The following is a 14,742-nucleotide window of genomic DNA, read 5'->3' as shown; positions in this document are numbered from 1 at the left end:
GTGTTCCTTTTTTGCTGTCCAATTCCCACAGCTTCCTTTCTCTGGCATTTCTCTGGCATAGTGCTGTTACTATGCTCACTAGTTGTAAACCCTTTTTGAAGGTGCCACAGATGAGAAATGTTTGTGTTTCTGGCTCACTTTTGAAAGTGAAGCCGTACTTAAAAGCTTGTAAACCATTTAGGTCAAAACAAGGTTGTGTGCAGGATCTCAAGGGGTACTTGGGACATTACCTGGAACTGTGTTTCCTTAAACATCTGGACTAAACCTGGTTTAATGGTTTGCAAGACTTCAGACAGGGATTTTTAGAGATGCTTAGGAATGGTTATGGGACAGTTGAAGTGTTTTCAGAAAATATGGTACCCAAGATTTCATCTCTACAGTCCAATAATAATAATTGATAATAAGCTCAGTATTGGGCGCTTTTAGGGTCAGTAGTTTAGAAATAATCAAGAGGATAAAGTGAAGATGGAAATGCTCCTTTCTGTAAATAAAATGTCATTTTGATTTCATACTCTGCTGTTGGTGAAACTCTCGTGAATAAAAAGAGGCAAGTTTTCCTTCTCCAGTTCCTTTTTCCTTGTGAGTAGCCAGGCTCATATGCTTCATGAGTCTGTGATGAATGAATCATCACTTGCTTCAGATACCCTTGTAAAATAATATTTTCATATAAGTCTTTTGCATAAAATCTTGAAGCTCCAGTTTAGTAAGTTTGTGTGAGCAAGAAGTGAAGGGTCTCATGTCATTCAGTAGAAATGCTTGTGTGTTTTTTGTGAAATCAGGCTCACCAGATGATAAGCTGTGTTTTATTATAGCATGCTCCATGCTTTGGCCTGGAAAAAAACCAATGATGTTTTGTGATTTTTTTTTATTAATGTTATTATTTATTGGCAAAAACCTTAACTGATATTCAAAAATCTGGGAAGCAGATACTGCATAAATAATTCACTATTTTGTTACATAAAGGGGAAGGAGAGGAAGCATACTAATTATATTCTTCCTCACAACACACTGAAATTTGGTATGTAGAGTCCTAAATGGAGCCTAAGTGAGAGCCAGCTGCCTACAGAGAACTCTCCTTTTTTTTTTTCCCCAGTCTTTTCTTTCAGTGTAGCCAAGTCATCTCTTGTTGTAAACTGCTGAGTCAATACTTTTAAAAACTCACCAACTGTTTCTTATTTCTATATAGTTAACTGATAAGAGCCTGTTAAGGGTTACACCCTTCCTTATTTACAGTGTTAAGGCAAACATAGGTATAAGAAGCAATTCCTTTTAAAATTTTAGGTGTATATTACGTGGTATCACAGTGTTCTTTTGGTGTATTTGATTTCATTTCATTTGTGTGCGTGTGCAAATGAGGCTGGAAGCTGAGGAGCTGCATTCCTGATGATGGATGCAGCAGGCAGCTCTCTCACAGAACCTTCTCTCAGCCTTTCAAGTGACCTAATCCTCGATTCTCCTAGAAATAGCCAAGTCCTTCAGTCCCCTTTGCCAGCTGAAGTTGTAGCTGCAGCAAGAAGTTTGCTAGAATGGAGAGACAAATCATACCAGAAATGGCACTTCCAGCCCTGGGAAACAATTTCTTTGCCCCCTTTATGTGTTAGAGTCCCCCTTCTCTCTCTGTGGGAATTTAGGAGGTTTTTAGATGACAGAGGAACATAGAGAGGTGTTGCAGATTCCAGGTGTATCATGAGTTCCATGTAGTCAGGGGGAAGTTCTGCTGAAATAGCAGGAATGGGCATCTGTAAATCTTTTAAAACTGCCTCCATAAATGTACACTATTAAATTGAAACAGAGTTCCTTCCAACGGCTTTTAAAACATTCTGCAGGTTTTAATAGCTTTTCGATAGAGCTGTCAGCACAAACATATTTGAAGCAAGGTAATTTCTTTTTACATCAGAAGTGTAAACATAATTCAGTGCCATATAAAAATGTTTCTGAGAGCTCTAGTTTGGATTCCTAAAATTTGCATGTCAAAGATGCAACAATAAATATTTTGTGGTTTGGGTGTTTAATTGTAAACAGTCAAGAACCTTCACACCATCATGACTTTTTGTTTCCTACTTTCATGGATGATGTTTGGCCAAAGCCAAAAGACAGTCCTAAATAGCTCTTTTTCCACACTCCCTCCTCTCCTCCTTTCACCTTTTGGATAAGTTAAGAAAAAGCAGCTGTTGTGAAGGGTGGCAAAACTCAAGAACTATCTCGGGGACAGGGCAGGGTTAAACAGTGTGGAAACATGTCATTTCTGCTTAGGATGAACTGCTGAAGGGAGAACTTAGGACCAGGTTTGTTGTTAGGAAGAAATGTTTATGTTTTTTTGGTTTGTTTGTTTTTTTTTCCCAGTGGATAAAATAGAAGATTGGAATTTGTGTTTTTTTTCTTGTCTTCCATCTTCTCTGGTTTCTTCTATCTTTTTACCTTTGAGACAAATATTACAGCAAATAAACTAATTTATAAATTATATCCAAGACATTGGTAGTGCACTTTCTCTTCCTTTTTAAAAACAATCCTAAGGGGTAACCAGTGCAAATGAGTTTTATGAGACAATCTGAGGAAATCCACCGAATGGGAGATTCTCAGTACAGATCGGAAAATAAAAAAAAGACATAATGTCTGGGCTCAAGCCAGGCTTGGCCGTGACAGGTGGGCTGAATTCCTCAACCCTGTCAAGACTGAGGTCTTTGGTGGGTGTTGGTGCAGAGAAGGGTTTTGGATTGATGACATGTGTCCTACCCACATTTGTGAACCAGCAGTGAGATGACAGCTGAGGTAAGGATTTCCAAGATTCCCAGTCTGCTCTCATAAATTCACTCAAATTCTTGCAGTATTTACCTTTTTCCTGTGAATAACTCCTTTCTTTCCACTGGATTTCATGGGGAACTGGGTACTCTGATAGCCTTTATGCCTTTGCAAACGTCCACCAATATTTATTTGGTGTATAATAAACATTATGCATCAAATGATTTATTTGATGTATAATGTTCCAAGGCCATTATGAAATTTGACTTGACTGTCTTTAGGGCTTCTGAAAACTGTGGATTATAGAAAAGTTAGTAACATTTTGCTGTTAGCTCATTTGCAGTTTTTTTGCCTGGGCAGAGGGCCGTGTGTTTTTGTGTTGCCAGTGGTTTCTTCTTGGAGTAACAAACTTGGTCTCAATTTTAGGCATGTTACAGTAAGAATCCAGATGTTTCTCAGAATGAGACTGAAAATACATTTGGTTGCCCACATTAAAAATACTTCTGATCATCTTATTTTGGCACTTTAAGCGTGTTGTTGCTTGAAACTTAGATTGAATTTATTATCTAAAATTTGGAAGGATTGCAGACTCCCTGTGAAACATTTTTTTTCTTTTTCTGCCATTCCTGTGTATGGAACACATTTTTTAACTGGGGAAATAAAAATCTAAGTCATAATTTGGGCGTGCTTATTAGGGATTTTTGATAATGCCATTAGTTCATTCCTTGAAGTATGTGAAATGGTTTTGGACTCTTCAAATCTAGAACTGAATGGGATTTTCCCAGATTTAATTGCAGTTAAACAAGGACAACAGTAGGGGAGATTTAGCTCTTGCTCTAAAAGAGGTGTCCCTGCACAGCAGTAAGGAGCAAACTGGCTGGGCAGCACGTGGGTCACAGAGACTGGGAATACAAATGGAAACCAGGATCTGGATGTTAGTTTAACAGATTACAGTTTCAGTTAAGGAAAGAGAGCAATGTTCTGTGGTAGGATGTTGAAGGCAAGAGCAGTGTGATAAGAAACCAATGGGATGGTTGATATGGAAGGTCTGAGGAAGGATATGGGCTGGAGGAGAGTAGGACTGCAAGAAGGAGCCTGGTGTCTGGGGACAGTTGGATACAAAAGCTAGAGAGGAGCTGGAAGATGGTACAAGAGGAACCAAGAAAGAGCTTTGTGACTGCAAAGAGAGTTGGGGTTTTGCCAGGGTGAGGCTTCTGCATTCCTAAATGGAGAGATTGGGATATGGATGAAGAAGAGAGGAGAATGGGAACTGGGGTATGTTACTATAAGATGAGCTGATGAGTTTTGCATTAAACCCTCAGCAGTTATTCCTTTGATCAAGGAGCCTCGAGATTTAATCTTCATGTCTTAAGCTTGCACTGGGTGTAGCTCTGTAGGAGGATCAAGCCCAGCATTCCAAAAGCAGCAGGAAAGGTGTGGATAGGGAGAACCCCATTGCTTCTGGAGCTGTACTCATCCCTTTGTAACCAGGTTTGCCATTCAGCTGCAAATTGCATCTGTTCCCAGATCCTTGCTCTGGGTAGAGAAGGTGATGATTTGTGTAATGGCTCGATTGAAATGGATAAAGGGGAATCTTTCCATTTAGTTAACAATTGTGGAGGATACTCCCAGGGTCTCTGAGTGCTGCTTGCAGATGCAGAACGATGCTCCAGTGAGCCTGGCTGTGTGTGTGCCACTTCTGAGCTGAATCATCAGTTTAAAACCACATTCAATGCTTTACTCCAGCGCCCATGGTATTTCTACAAGGGAAGTTACAGTCACACAGGGTGGAGGAACCTCCCTGTCTGGCTATGGGAATAGTGAATACAAGGAAATGCTTGCGGTTCTGGACATGATGGCATCGTTTGGTATTTCTCTGCTATTTTTTGCACTGATGCATTTCATTTGGCAGTTGAGAATTTCATAGCAAGCACTCTGTAAGATGCAAACACTCTGTTCCAATGTTTAATGTTTCTGAAGGCTAATGGATTTTATTTTTTTTTCCCCCTCCGTGCTGAATGTTTCTTTCTCTTGTGGAAGTAAACCTGTATGTGAACTGCATACTGAGGGGGCTGCTGCCTGATGGAGGCAGCCACACAGATGCTTTTAGTGATCCTGAGCATCATGAGTGGGCTTTTTGGGAGCCACTCACAAGCCCTCCTGCCCAAGACTGGAGGGTGCTTTCCTCTCCCCTCTCTCTAAACATTGTGCAACATGCATGTGATCCCCAAAGTGTTTCTTAAGATTCAGATGAGGAAAATCATTATTTATTCTGGTCAGCAGCCATGTAGCACTGGAGAACAGACAGTGCTCTGCTTTACATTCTGCTACAATTGCCATCTCCTTTTTTTCCCCATCCCAGCATTTTCAGCCAAGGGTGAGAAATACTTGATGCCCACAGTCTCTGTTCATGTTCTCTTTAACGAGACCTTTGGGATCTGTAAGGAGTATTTTGTGGGACTCAGTAAGTGTAAGTTCCTGTGTATTGTAATGAGAAGTGCATATTACTCAAATTTTTGTGGGCTTAATTGTATTGGCCTAAACTTTGCCCCTGTACCACTGTGACCCAGCTTCCTGGCAACTTCTGAATCGAGGCCCTTTCATCCCAGCTGTGTGATAGATCCCAAGCAGGAGCATGGAGTAAATGTGGTTTCTTATTCATGAATTAAGCCTTAAATGAATTGAGCAACACTGGTGTATTGTAAAAGGCAAGGAAAGATTGAAAAGGTCTTTTTAGAGGACCGGTGTAGAAGGTGTTTGGATTGAGACAGAATAACTTGGAGGAGTTACAGCTGGGCAGATCAGTTTATTATTTCTTCAGATTTTAAGGCCTTCTTTCACTTATTAATAAGTTCTAGTTTGCTATCTTTACCTATCTAACTTTGAAGAAAAACAAAAATGATCTGTGGTATAATTCTCCTTTCTTTAGTCTCTGTTGATGAAAGAAGTGCTTACATGCAACTTAAATAATGAAGGCTTCCAATGTGCACTATTTATATTCCCTCTTGTCTATGCTTATGGTTTTGTGAAAATGAAATGTGACTGAATATACTTTTAATTTCTTTTTCAATATTTCATTAATACACAACTCCAATTTATTGAATTTTGCACAGAACAAAAATGCAGCCTTGTAGTGAAATTAGGCACTTTTGAATGTGGAATATTAAGACTTAACAATTTTTGTTTTCTGTGTCATGAAGTCTGAGACTAGACAGATAATCTGACTTTTAAAATATTTATGTGTAGTTTGAGAAGTGCTCAATTTGTCTTCAAGAAATAATGAACAACCACCACCATTCTCTCTGTCTTCATCTGGAATTTTGGTGTGTCTGTGGCTTGGGATAACTAGGTCTCTCTCAAGAGAAAGACATTTATATGCTGACATGTAAGCTGGAGAAACCTGGGATGGTTAAGAGATAAGTGGAAATACAAGAGCAAATGAACATGTGCAGTTGCTCCTGTGCCTGTTGCTGGTACTTAGCTGTTCCAGAAGGCTGTGGAAGTGTTGCTGTTACTGTTCAGCCCTGGCAAATGGATATCTTGAAAAAAAATCCATAAATTCACTGCTTGTAGCTGGGAATTTCATGTGGTTGATCAGTGGGTCATGTCTGTGGTACTTCCACAGACAGGGGGAATGAATGAACGAACGAACGAACGAATGTGGGGTAGGACTGGAAGATCTCAAGAGGTCCATTCTAATTAAAAAATTCTGTTTGTGCAAATGTCTGTGCAGGCAGAGCAGGGCCCCTGGACTTGTGCTGCTGCACCTGACTTCTCTCCTCTATGAGTGCACAGAACTGTGTGAGCAAATGTGAGATCAGTGGGCTCATGCAGGGAGATTTTCTCTTTAGGCTTTTACTGTTGAGGAGCTTTAATCAAAATATCTTCCCTCTTTTCATCTCTTATAGCAAATAGTTAAACGATGTGAGAGTCCTTCCCTTGGTCCAGGGTCTCAGCTGAGTTACTGATGTAATACTCTAGGGAACCCTGAGTTTAAAATACACTATTGCTGTCATTAGAGCCTTATATTCCATGTATTTTCATGCTGTTCTCAATCCTTGCCATTCCAGCCATTAATGCCACACAAAGCTTTCCCTTGGGAAAGTGACCAGAAGCAGCCTGTAGCTGACATTGGCAACCTCTGGGGAGAAAAACAGAAGTGGGAGCTGACTGAAGCATGAACAACTTCTAGATGAAACACATGTCTCATGGAAAGTGGATTACTTTTTTTTTTTCCCAAGCAAACCTTCCCCTCTATTTCTACTGCTGTAGCAAATCTTATTGCTAGTGATACAAAGAAAATAAAATTCATTTAATTCACACAAACCTGACTCAGAGCTTGCTTTTGCCAAGTGAAAACATAAACACCTGAAAATTTGACTATGTGATAACATAATAAACCAGTAAAACTCAGATTGACAGCAGTAACTCTCCTGAGTGGGATTTGAAGGGACTATTATTTAACCAGGGATTAATTCCACCTGCACCATATTGACTTTTGCCAAGCAAAGTGCCCTCACCTCTGCCTGTTTGTGCAGTGGTCACCCTGCTTGCTGGTGTTGGTACATACATCCAGGGAGGGAATGCTTCCTGTGCAGTCCATTTCAATAAACCATTGTGTATCAGAATAGATGCCTGCATTCCATGGCAATTTCGTTTTCAGCAGTTTGTCCTAAGAAAAACAGAAGATGAAATAGCGGAAATATCCAACTTCCATGTATCAGGAAATCATATGTAAAAGTGTTGTTATTGCTGGCTTAGCCCAACCTGCTGTTAGCCCTGGATCCTTGTTAGTGACCTGATGAGACCGGATTTCATCTCATCTACCTGCTGGGTGGAAATTCATGTCACAGCAGCAAAAGCATCTGCTTCCTCTAGTTCAAAGCTTTGGCACTGCTGTGTTTCATTCTTAAATTGGTCTCAGAAGTTGTTTGGCAAGGGTGTGCTTAGTCATCTGTATTTTTATTTTTGGTTTGTGTCACTCAGTAGCAGCTCTTGGTAACATTCTTTCATTAAAAATGCACGGGTTTGCTTTCTTTTCAAGTTTTGGCTTTCTGGTTCACGCCCTGAACATGTGGGAGGCAATAAGAAGAGAAGAAGCTTTTCATTCATAAAACTGAAATGATTGATACAAGCACCAATAACTTCCCTGCCTTCTCAAAGAAAAACTTTATGAATGGGTGAGTCGGGTTGGTGCAGATGGCAATATCGAAAATAGTACCTAATCGAGAACAAATACTTAAAATTACTTTTACCTGTGAATAAGCACACCAGCTGTCTTCCAGCAAACTGGGTGCTGTCACAGCCAGGAAGATGTGCAGCAGAGTGATACCTGCTCGCTTTCTCCATCTTGCCAAGTTTCAGAGCTGTGTGCAAACAAAATACCTCACCTTCCTTCTGCCTGTGGTGATGATACAGTCTCTGACTCTTTAGTATTTGGGCTGTGTGTTCCAGCTGATGGGCAAGGCTCCCTCTAGTAGTGTTTGTCCCTCTGGAAGAAGCTGTTTCTGGTTTTCTAGGCTTGTGAGGGTTCTTTTGCTCCCAATGCCAACTCCCAGTCAACTTTATATGAAAAATAATGCATGACCGTTTTGAAGAGAGACATCAAAACTAACCAAGTCAGTAATGGAAAAAAAAATCTAGCCCAAACCTATCATGTGTTAGGCAACTGATGTATACTTCTGTGGCCATAGGTAAAATTCAAAATTCAGTGGAAGTGTTTCTGAAAAGTGCTGTTTTGTAGCTAGGAACCACCTGACACTGACATGACTAGTTTGGCACCCTACACTGTAAAAATATTTGTAGTAGTTAAAAAGCACTAGTACCTTTTGTGAAAATATTATTTGCCTTCTCTTTTACCTTGTATCATCACCCTATTTCCCTGAGCCATCCTCCAAAGGAAAAAAAAATGTAATTAGAGTGATGGGGTGAACTCACTGGGTGTAGATAACTGACCTCCCTTTGATTCTGCTGTCATATTGTGCACATGGTCAATCATGAGAAGTTTCATCTTGCCTTGAGAGATAATAAGGGCCATTGAACTCCAAAAATGAACTCACATTAAAAGAATGTGTTTGTACTAATTCCTGTTAGCTGTGATGCCGGCACTGTAAAAAGTTTCTGTACATTTTGCACTGGTTTTATGTTTTAGTTGTGAACACAAGACTCTGCTCATTAGAGAAACAGGGATATCAAAACAGCACTTTGAAATAATTTTGGAGGAAATATCCATGGAATGTACTAGCCCTACATAAATAACACTGGTGGCATTATTCGTCCTCGCTTTATTTCTTAGCAAAAAATTATCTCTTGAACTCTATAACCAAGAAGGACTAAAAAGCGTTAGGGTAGAAATGGCTAAACTGCAAAAGGAAAGATAATTCTTTAAAAAGAAGCTTGCAGCACTGTGAGAATGGTAACACAGTTTGGGGTGACCCTGAGTGTAATATTTGTGAATTGATAACTTGCATGTGAATTTTTTGAAGTGTTTTTGAACAGCAGCTACAGCTGCTTGTGTTTGAGTCTTCTTAGCTGCCCTGTCAACCTGGCACCTTTCTGGGACAAGAGATTGCTGAAGGATTTGTGGTGAGGAACAGCACACAGCTCTTCAGTAAAATAGTGCAGACTGAGGTTTCCTCACAGGTTTGGGCTGTTGCTGTGCTATTGGAAATCCTGATTCTGAACAGGATGTAAAATGGAACCCCTGAGCTGGTTTTGGTTCAACTGCAAGGCTGGGGAGAAATCCTGCTGCTTTCTTCTGGGATAGGAAGTAAATGATCCCTCTATGATTCTGATAATTTGGAGCTGCTGGGGAGGATCCAGCAGGTCAGATCTTTGGTCTGCACCTCATAGAAATAGGTACCTGATAGCTGGACCTAGTCACTAAATCACTTTTCTTAGGAGTCTTCAGTATGTAGGAAAAAATAAAAATAGCAGGGTTATGTAGGGTGGAGACTGTGGGAGGGTGGATTGTAGGAGAATAGAGGTAGTGCTGAAGGCAATCTCACCCCTGAGGAGTTGCAGCTGTACCAATTACCAAAGAGTAGGAACAGCCCTGCCCTTAACAGGCCACAGCTGTGTCCAGTAAGGATGGATGTTATAAAAGAGTGGGTTGGGTGGTCAAGAGGAGAGTTGGAGTTTGTTGGTGTGCTGTATGGAGCACTGAGTGTCAGGTAATTGTGCAAGGGACAGGAAGGAGTCAGTGTCACAACGAGCTGCCCATGGCAATTCATAGAGAGAAGGTATGAAAGTTTTACAAGAAGATAATAAACTGGTGCCAAGCACTGACAGCAACAATTGGTGGCCTGTATGAGGATGAGTCCCAACAATTTGTGACCCTGTCATGATGCAGTGGTGATTTGGGTAGAGAACTGCAGAGTGAGAATGTGATTCAGGTGGAGAACTGCAGAGAGCAATGAGGCTGTGATCCCCTGGTGATTTGGGCAGAGAACTGTGGAGTGAGCAGTAATGGTAGAACCCAGTCTAGCAAAGAGCCTGAATGTTTAGATGACTTATGAAGTCAGAGTTATGTTTCTGCACAGCTACAGGTGCTGATTATGGGCATGGATACTTTCTTCTGCCTTTTTTTTTTTATTCAAGGACCCCAGCTGAGCAGCTGGGATCCTGGAAAACGGGGCCTTAATATTTAAGTGAAGGAAAATTCATTTTGGACAGTTTGTTATGAATTTTGTAGAAGAAGGGTGCTGCGTATGAGGAGCAGGCTCTATGCACTTTGCTTATTTGATAGGAATGTATTGAGACCAAATGAAGAAACTCCCTTTTTTGTTAAAATGTGAGAGAGATATTAGGAAAATGAGTACAAAACTTCACGAGGAGAAGCAGCAAACAGAGACAATGCTTCAGCAGATAGAAGAACTGGAACTGCAAGAGATGAAAGCAACAGAACTGAAAGAAGAACAAGGGAATTTATTAAAGTAACTGTAGGAACTGGAAATGGAGTAGTTCTATTATTCAGTACAATGTTTATTTGCTGGTGAAACACATGAATTACAGCTAGTAATTTTGTTATTATCCCATAAGCACGAGTGTAAAGATTTTGATAAGTACTCTGAATTTGGAGAATGAATCAAGTTCAATTCACAGATGCGTTCAAGGGTTAAATGGAAATTACACAAAAGATGCTTGTACTGTGTTTGCTGTCTACTGCGAAGGGCCCTGCAGAGAACAGTAAACACAACATTAGTTTATGAAAAGCCTTGGGTTGATGCTCTATACTGTGAAAAGCAAAACTAAACCAAAACTTAGAAATATATGCTTTTACTGTGAAGTGTTGCCTGAACATTTGTGTAACTGTAAGTCCTGAGTGAAATATGTGAATATGTCATAATGTCAATTTACTTGAATGTGTCTTTCTAGAGATGCTGCAACTCTGCAATTAAAAGAAAAGGGGGAATTGTGGGAGGATGGGTTTTAGGAGAATAGAGATAGTGCTGAAGGCAATCTCACCCCTGAGGGGTTGCAGCTGTACCAATTACCAAAGAGTAGGAACAGCCCTGCCCTTAACAGGCCACAGCTGTGTCCAATAAGGATGGGTGTTATAAAAGAGTGGGTTAGCTGGTTGAGAGGAGAGTTGGAGTTTGGAGCAATGAGGGTTAGTAAGGGTTAGTATGTGCTCTGAGGGTCAAGTAAGGGTTAGGTGGTCGTGCAAGGGACAGGAAGGAGTTGGCAGGCCATGCAGAGAGAAAAGGAGTCAGTGTTGTGAGGAGCTGCCTGAGAGAATTCACAGAGAGAAGGTATGAAAGTTTTACAATAAGATAACGAACTAGTGCTAAGCACTCACACCAACAATTGGTGGCCCATACAGGCATGAATCCCAACAGAGAGGATGAAAAGATGTAATTCCATATGACACAAACACAAGCTGGAAATGGTGGAATCTTATGTTTCTGCACAGCTATAGGTGCTGATTATGGGCATGGATATTTTCTTCTGCCCTTTTTTTTCTTTTCATCCAAGGCTTTGTTGTTTCTGTTATTAGAGTTGTGAGTTGGGTTTTTTTTTTGGTTTTTTTTTTTTTTTTTTTTATACTGGAGCACCTTATTGTGATGCGCAATGTCTAGGATTTCCTCAAAATTCTGCATGACTCCAGCATCCTGCTTTCTTTCTGAAGTCTGGCTAGCCCTGCTTTAGTTACTTCTTTGTAACTGGCTGCTAATGACAATTCTCATGGAGCAGCTAACAGCTTACAAGAAATTAATCACCTTTTTCTTAATATTCAGGCAAAATTTTCTGTTTTCATGAGTTGGAAGAAAGAGGGAAGTCAGTTATAGCCCTTATAATAATTTTTAGAGTTACAAGTGCTGAAATAGCCAGTTGGGAGAAAAGTACTCATAAGGGTGTTATTGAAGTTGTCCCTCTGCTACATAGCTTACAAGTTAATCAGTGTTTCAGAGTTCAAAAGAGAGGAACGTCAACATGGATTCTGATAAAGTTTATCTTGCGTCAGTAAGTTCAGAGGCTGGAGAGGGAGGATGTGAAACAATTCCCCAAAAAGTCAGGTGAGGGGATGCAGATCCTCTGGACCCCTGGCTAGGAGCTGCAGTGGGTCACTTATAAACCAAAAAGCATTGCCCAGGGCTGTAGCACCGGCAGTATATTTTATTTTTGTCCTTGTTTTCGTTTCCAGTGTAATTCCCTCCTTCATTTTTGTGGGCAGCCTCCAGAGGGTAAAACACGCGTGGCCGCACACACAATGGGGAGAGCAAAGCTTTTGAGTTAAATATTCAAAAGTCTTTATTACTTCTGAAGTTAAGTGGCTTGCCTAATTCCAATGAACTAAGCACCATGGCAGAAACAAAAACTGGTGAAATTCAAGGCCCATTAAAGCCAGAGGAATTTTCCCAGGCTTTTGCTTTCTCCACTCACAAATATTCCACCTGACTTGATTTATAGCATCGAGATTCTGTTCCTGATTTGCTCTTGGTTCAGAATGTGGTATGCAGCAGAGTAAAAAGATTGTCCTAGCAGGGAAGCAAAGTCTCCTGGCATCAGAGGAGATCATGACTGAGAAGTGGCTTTTAGATGCAGCAGGAAATGCAGCATTTTAAAGGCCTTTTTCAACCTCAAGGGTTCTATGATTTTACAAAAAGATGTATCCGAAGATGCTGTAAGCAAAGCCTTGCATTACTTGGAAAAGAGACCTTCAGAAAAATATGATCTGTTGGAGTTTGGACATTCAGTGCTGGAAGTTGTCTTGACAACAAATGTATTTCCCAAATGATTTTTTGCTTTTTTTTTTCTAGCAGGAAATATAGTTGATACAAAGTCAGAATGATGTCAGAAAATGTGGAATGTCTGCTAGTTAACCCAGAGTTAAGAGATTTGATATTTGCTCAGAAAGATGGATATATGTAATAGAGACCTCCTTGGTCTGGGGGTGAGGGGGATGAGTCTGGGAGATTGGTTTTGGGGACCAATCCAATGTTCTAAAAATATTTTTTTCTGGTTTTTTGGCCACATGTGGAAGAAAATGCAGTTCATTAGGGATATTGACATTGGCCTGTTCTGCTGGAGGTACTGGCAAGTCTGTCTTCATAGTTATACTATACATCTCCAGGTTTCCCCCCATATTTTTTTTTCAGAGCTGTCTATTTTCCAGCTAAATGTACATGATCAGCTAGTTGTTGAAATAATCCAAAACAGATTTTGCAAAGCAAATGCATGAGTCAGGATTTTAAATGCACTTACCCCTTAGTAAATAACTGTCCCATAGAAAAACATTGGTTTTATTTCACTAACTGGAGATGGATTTATTCCCGTTAAGGTGGGTATTGCTATAATTTAGCTTGCTCTTCTGGAGATATAATGGTCAAAAATAGAATTTTTTTCATTTTTAATGCCTACTGAAAAATGTGTTGACTTTTCATTAGAACGAAAAAATATGTCCAATTCTAGCTGAACTCATTCACAGTAGCTCCTTGAAAATTTGTCTAAATAGGAAAAAAAAATCTTCTCAAGTATGAGTTTTAGCTTGCTGTCAGCATTGTAGATAGCATTTGCTCAGGGCTTGTTTCAGCTGTTGCACTGTGGTTACTGGGCTGTTTGTGTTTGCCCTCAGGAGATGCTGCCTCCAAAGCTGTGTCTTGTCCATTTGTGCAGCAGGGGGAGGTGGATTTGGGCAGAAGTGGGTGGACCTAATTTAATGCTGATCCTCTTCCATATAACTCTGAAAAGGAGGGATCTTTAGACCAATTTATTGGGCGCACTTTCCAGCAGAATTCCTGAAACACCCCTTCTCCCTGAGCAGAAACAGTCATTGCATTGTGGAGATTCTTCTCTCTAGCCTCCCTCACACAGAGCTCTTCCCATGCAGAGTTCCATCACTCCAGCCTGGAGTGGGTGATGAGGTGAGCACCAGGACCTCTCCTCAGTAGCTCCTGGGCTGGGCTGAGCCACTCTGGGGGCTGTGCTTGATGATTTGTGGATGCTTTTGACACCGTGTGTGCAGCAAGGTGAAGTTCCTTGAGCCGTGTCTACTGCAGCTGCATTTATCTCTTAATAGCAGTGGTAAATAAACCTCAGGTGTAGATCCCTCTAGTCAGGAGAATATTTGAGAGATTATCCCAAATCAATTTTTCTCCCTGGTACATTTTAAGCCTACCACAGTCTCCAGAGAAGGTTGTTCTACCTGCAAAATATTTTGTCTTGTTCTCAAATTCCTTCTACGATCCTCTTGGCATTCCTAAAGCCATAAAGTGTGTTTTCCCCTTCTGTTTCCTTCTGTAGGCAAAGATCGAGGCCAGCCTTACCAGTAGGGGTCAGGGAATGCCTGAGCTAATCCTGCCTTCAGCACACAAGGAATGATGGTGGTGGAACAAAACTAGAGACACCTAAACTTGCAACAATTTTTTTGCACAGAAATGGAGAATTTTTGTTGGATTAGTTTTTTTTTTTTTTACTCAGATATGGGATAACTGAGAGGTGTTTTAAAAACTTTTATTCCATTTTCAGTCTCATGCGAAGGGTGAGACAATTCAGATGTTA

Source organism: Zonotrichia leucophrys, chromosome 5 (assembly GCF_028769735.1).
Source record: "Zonotrichia leucophrys gambelii isolate GWCS_2022_RI chromosome 5, RI_Zleu_2.0, whole genome shotgun sequence".
NCBI lineage: Eukaryota > Metazoa > Chordata > Aves > Passeriformes > Passerellidae > Zonotrichia > Zonotrichia leucophrys.
Note: the sequence above shows the minus strand (reverse complement) of the source record.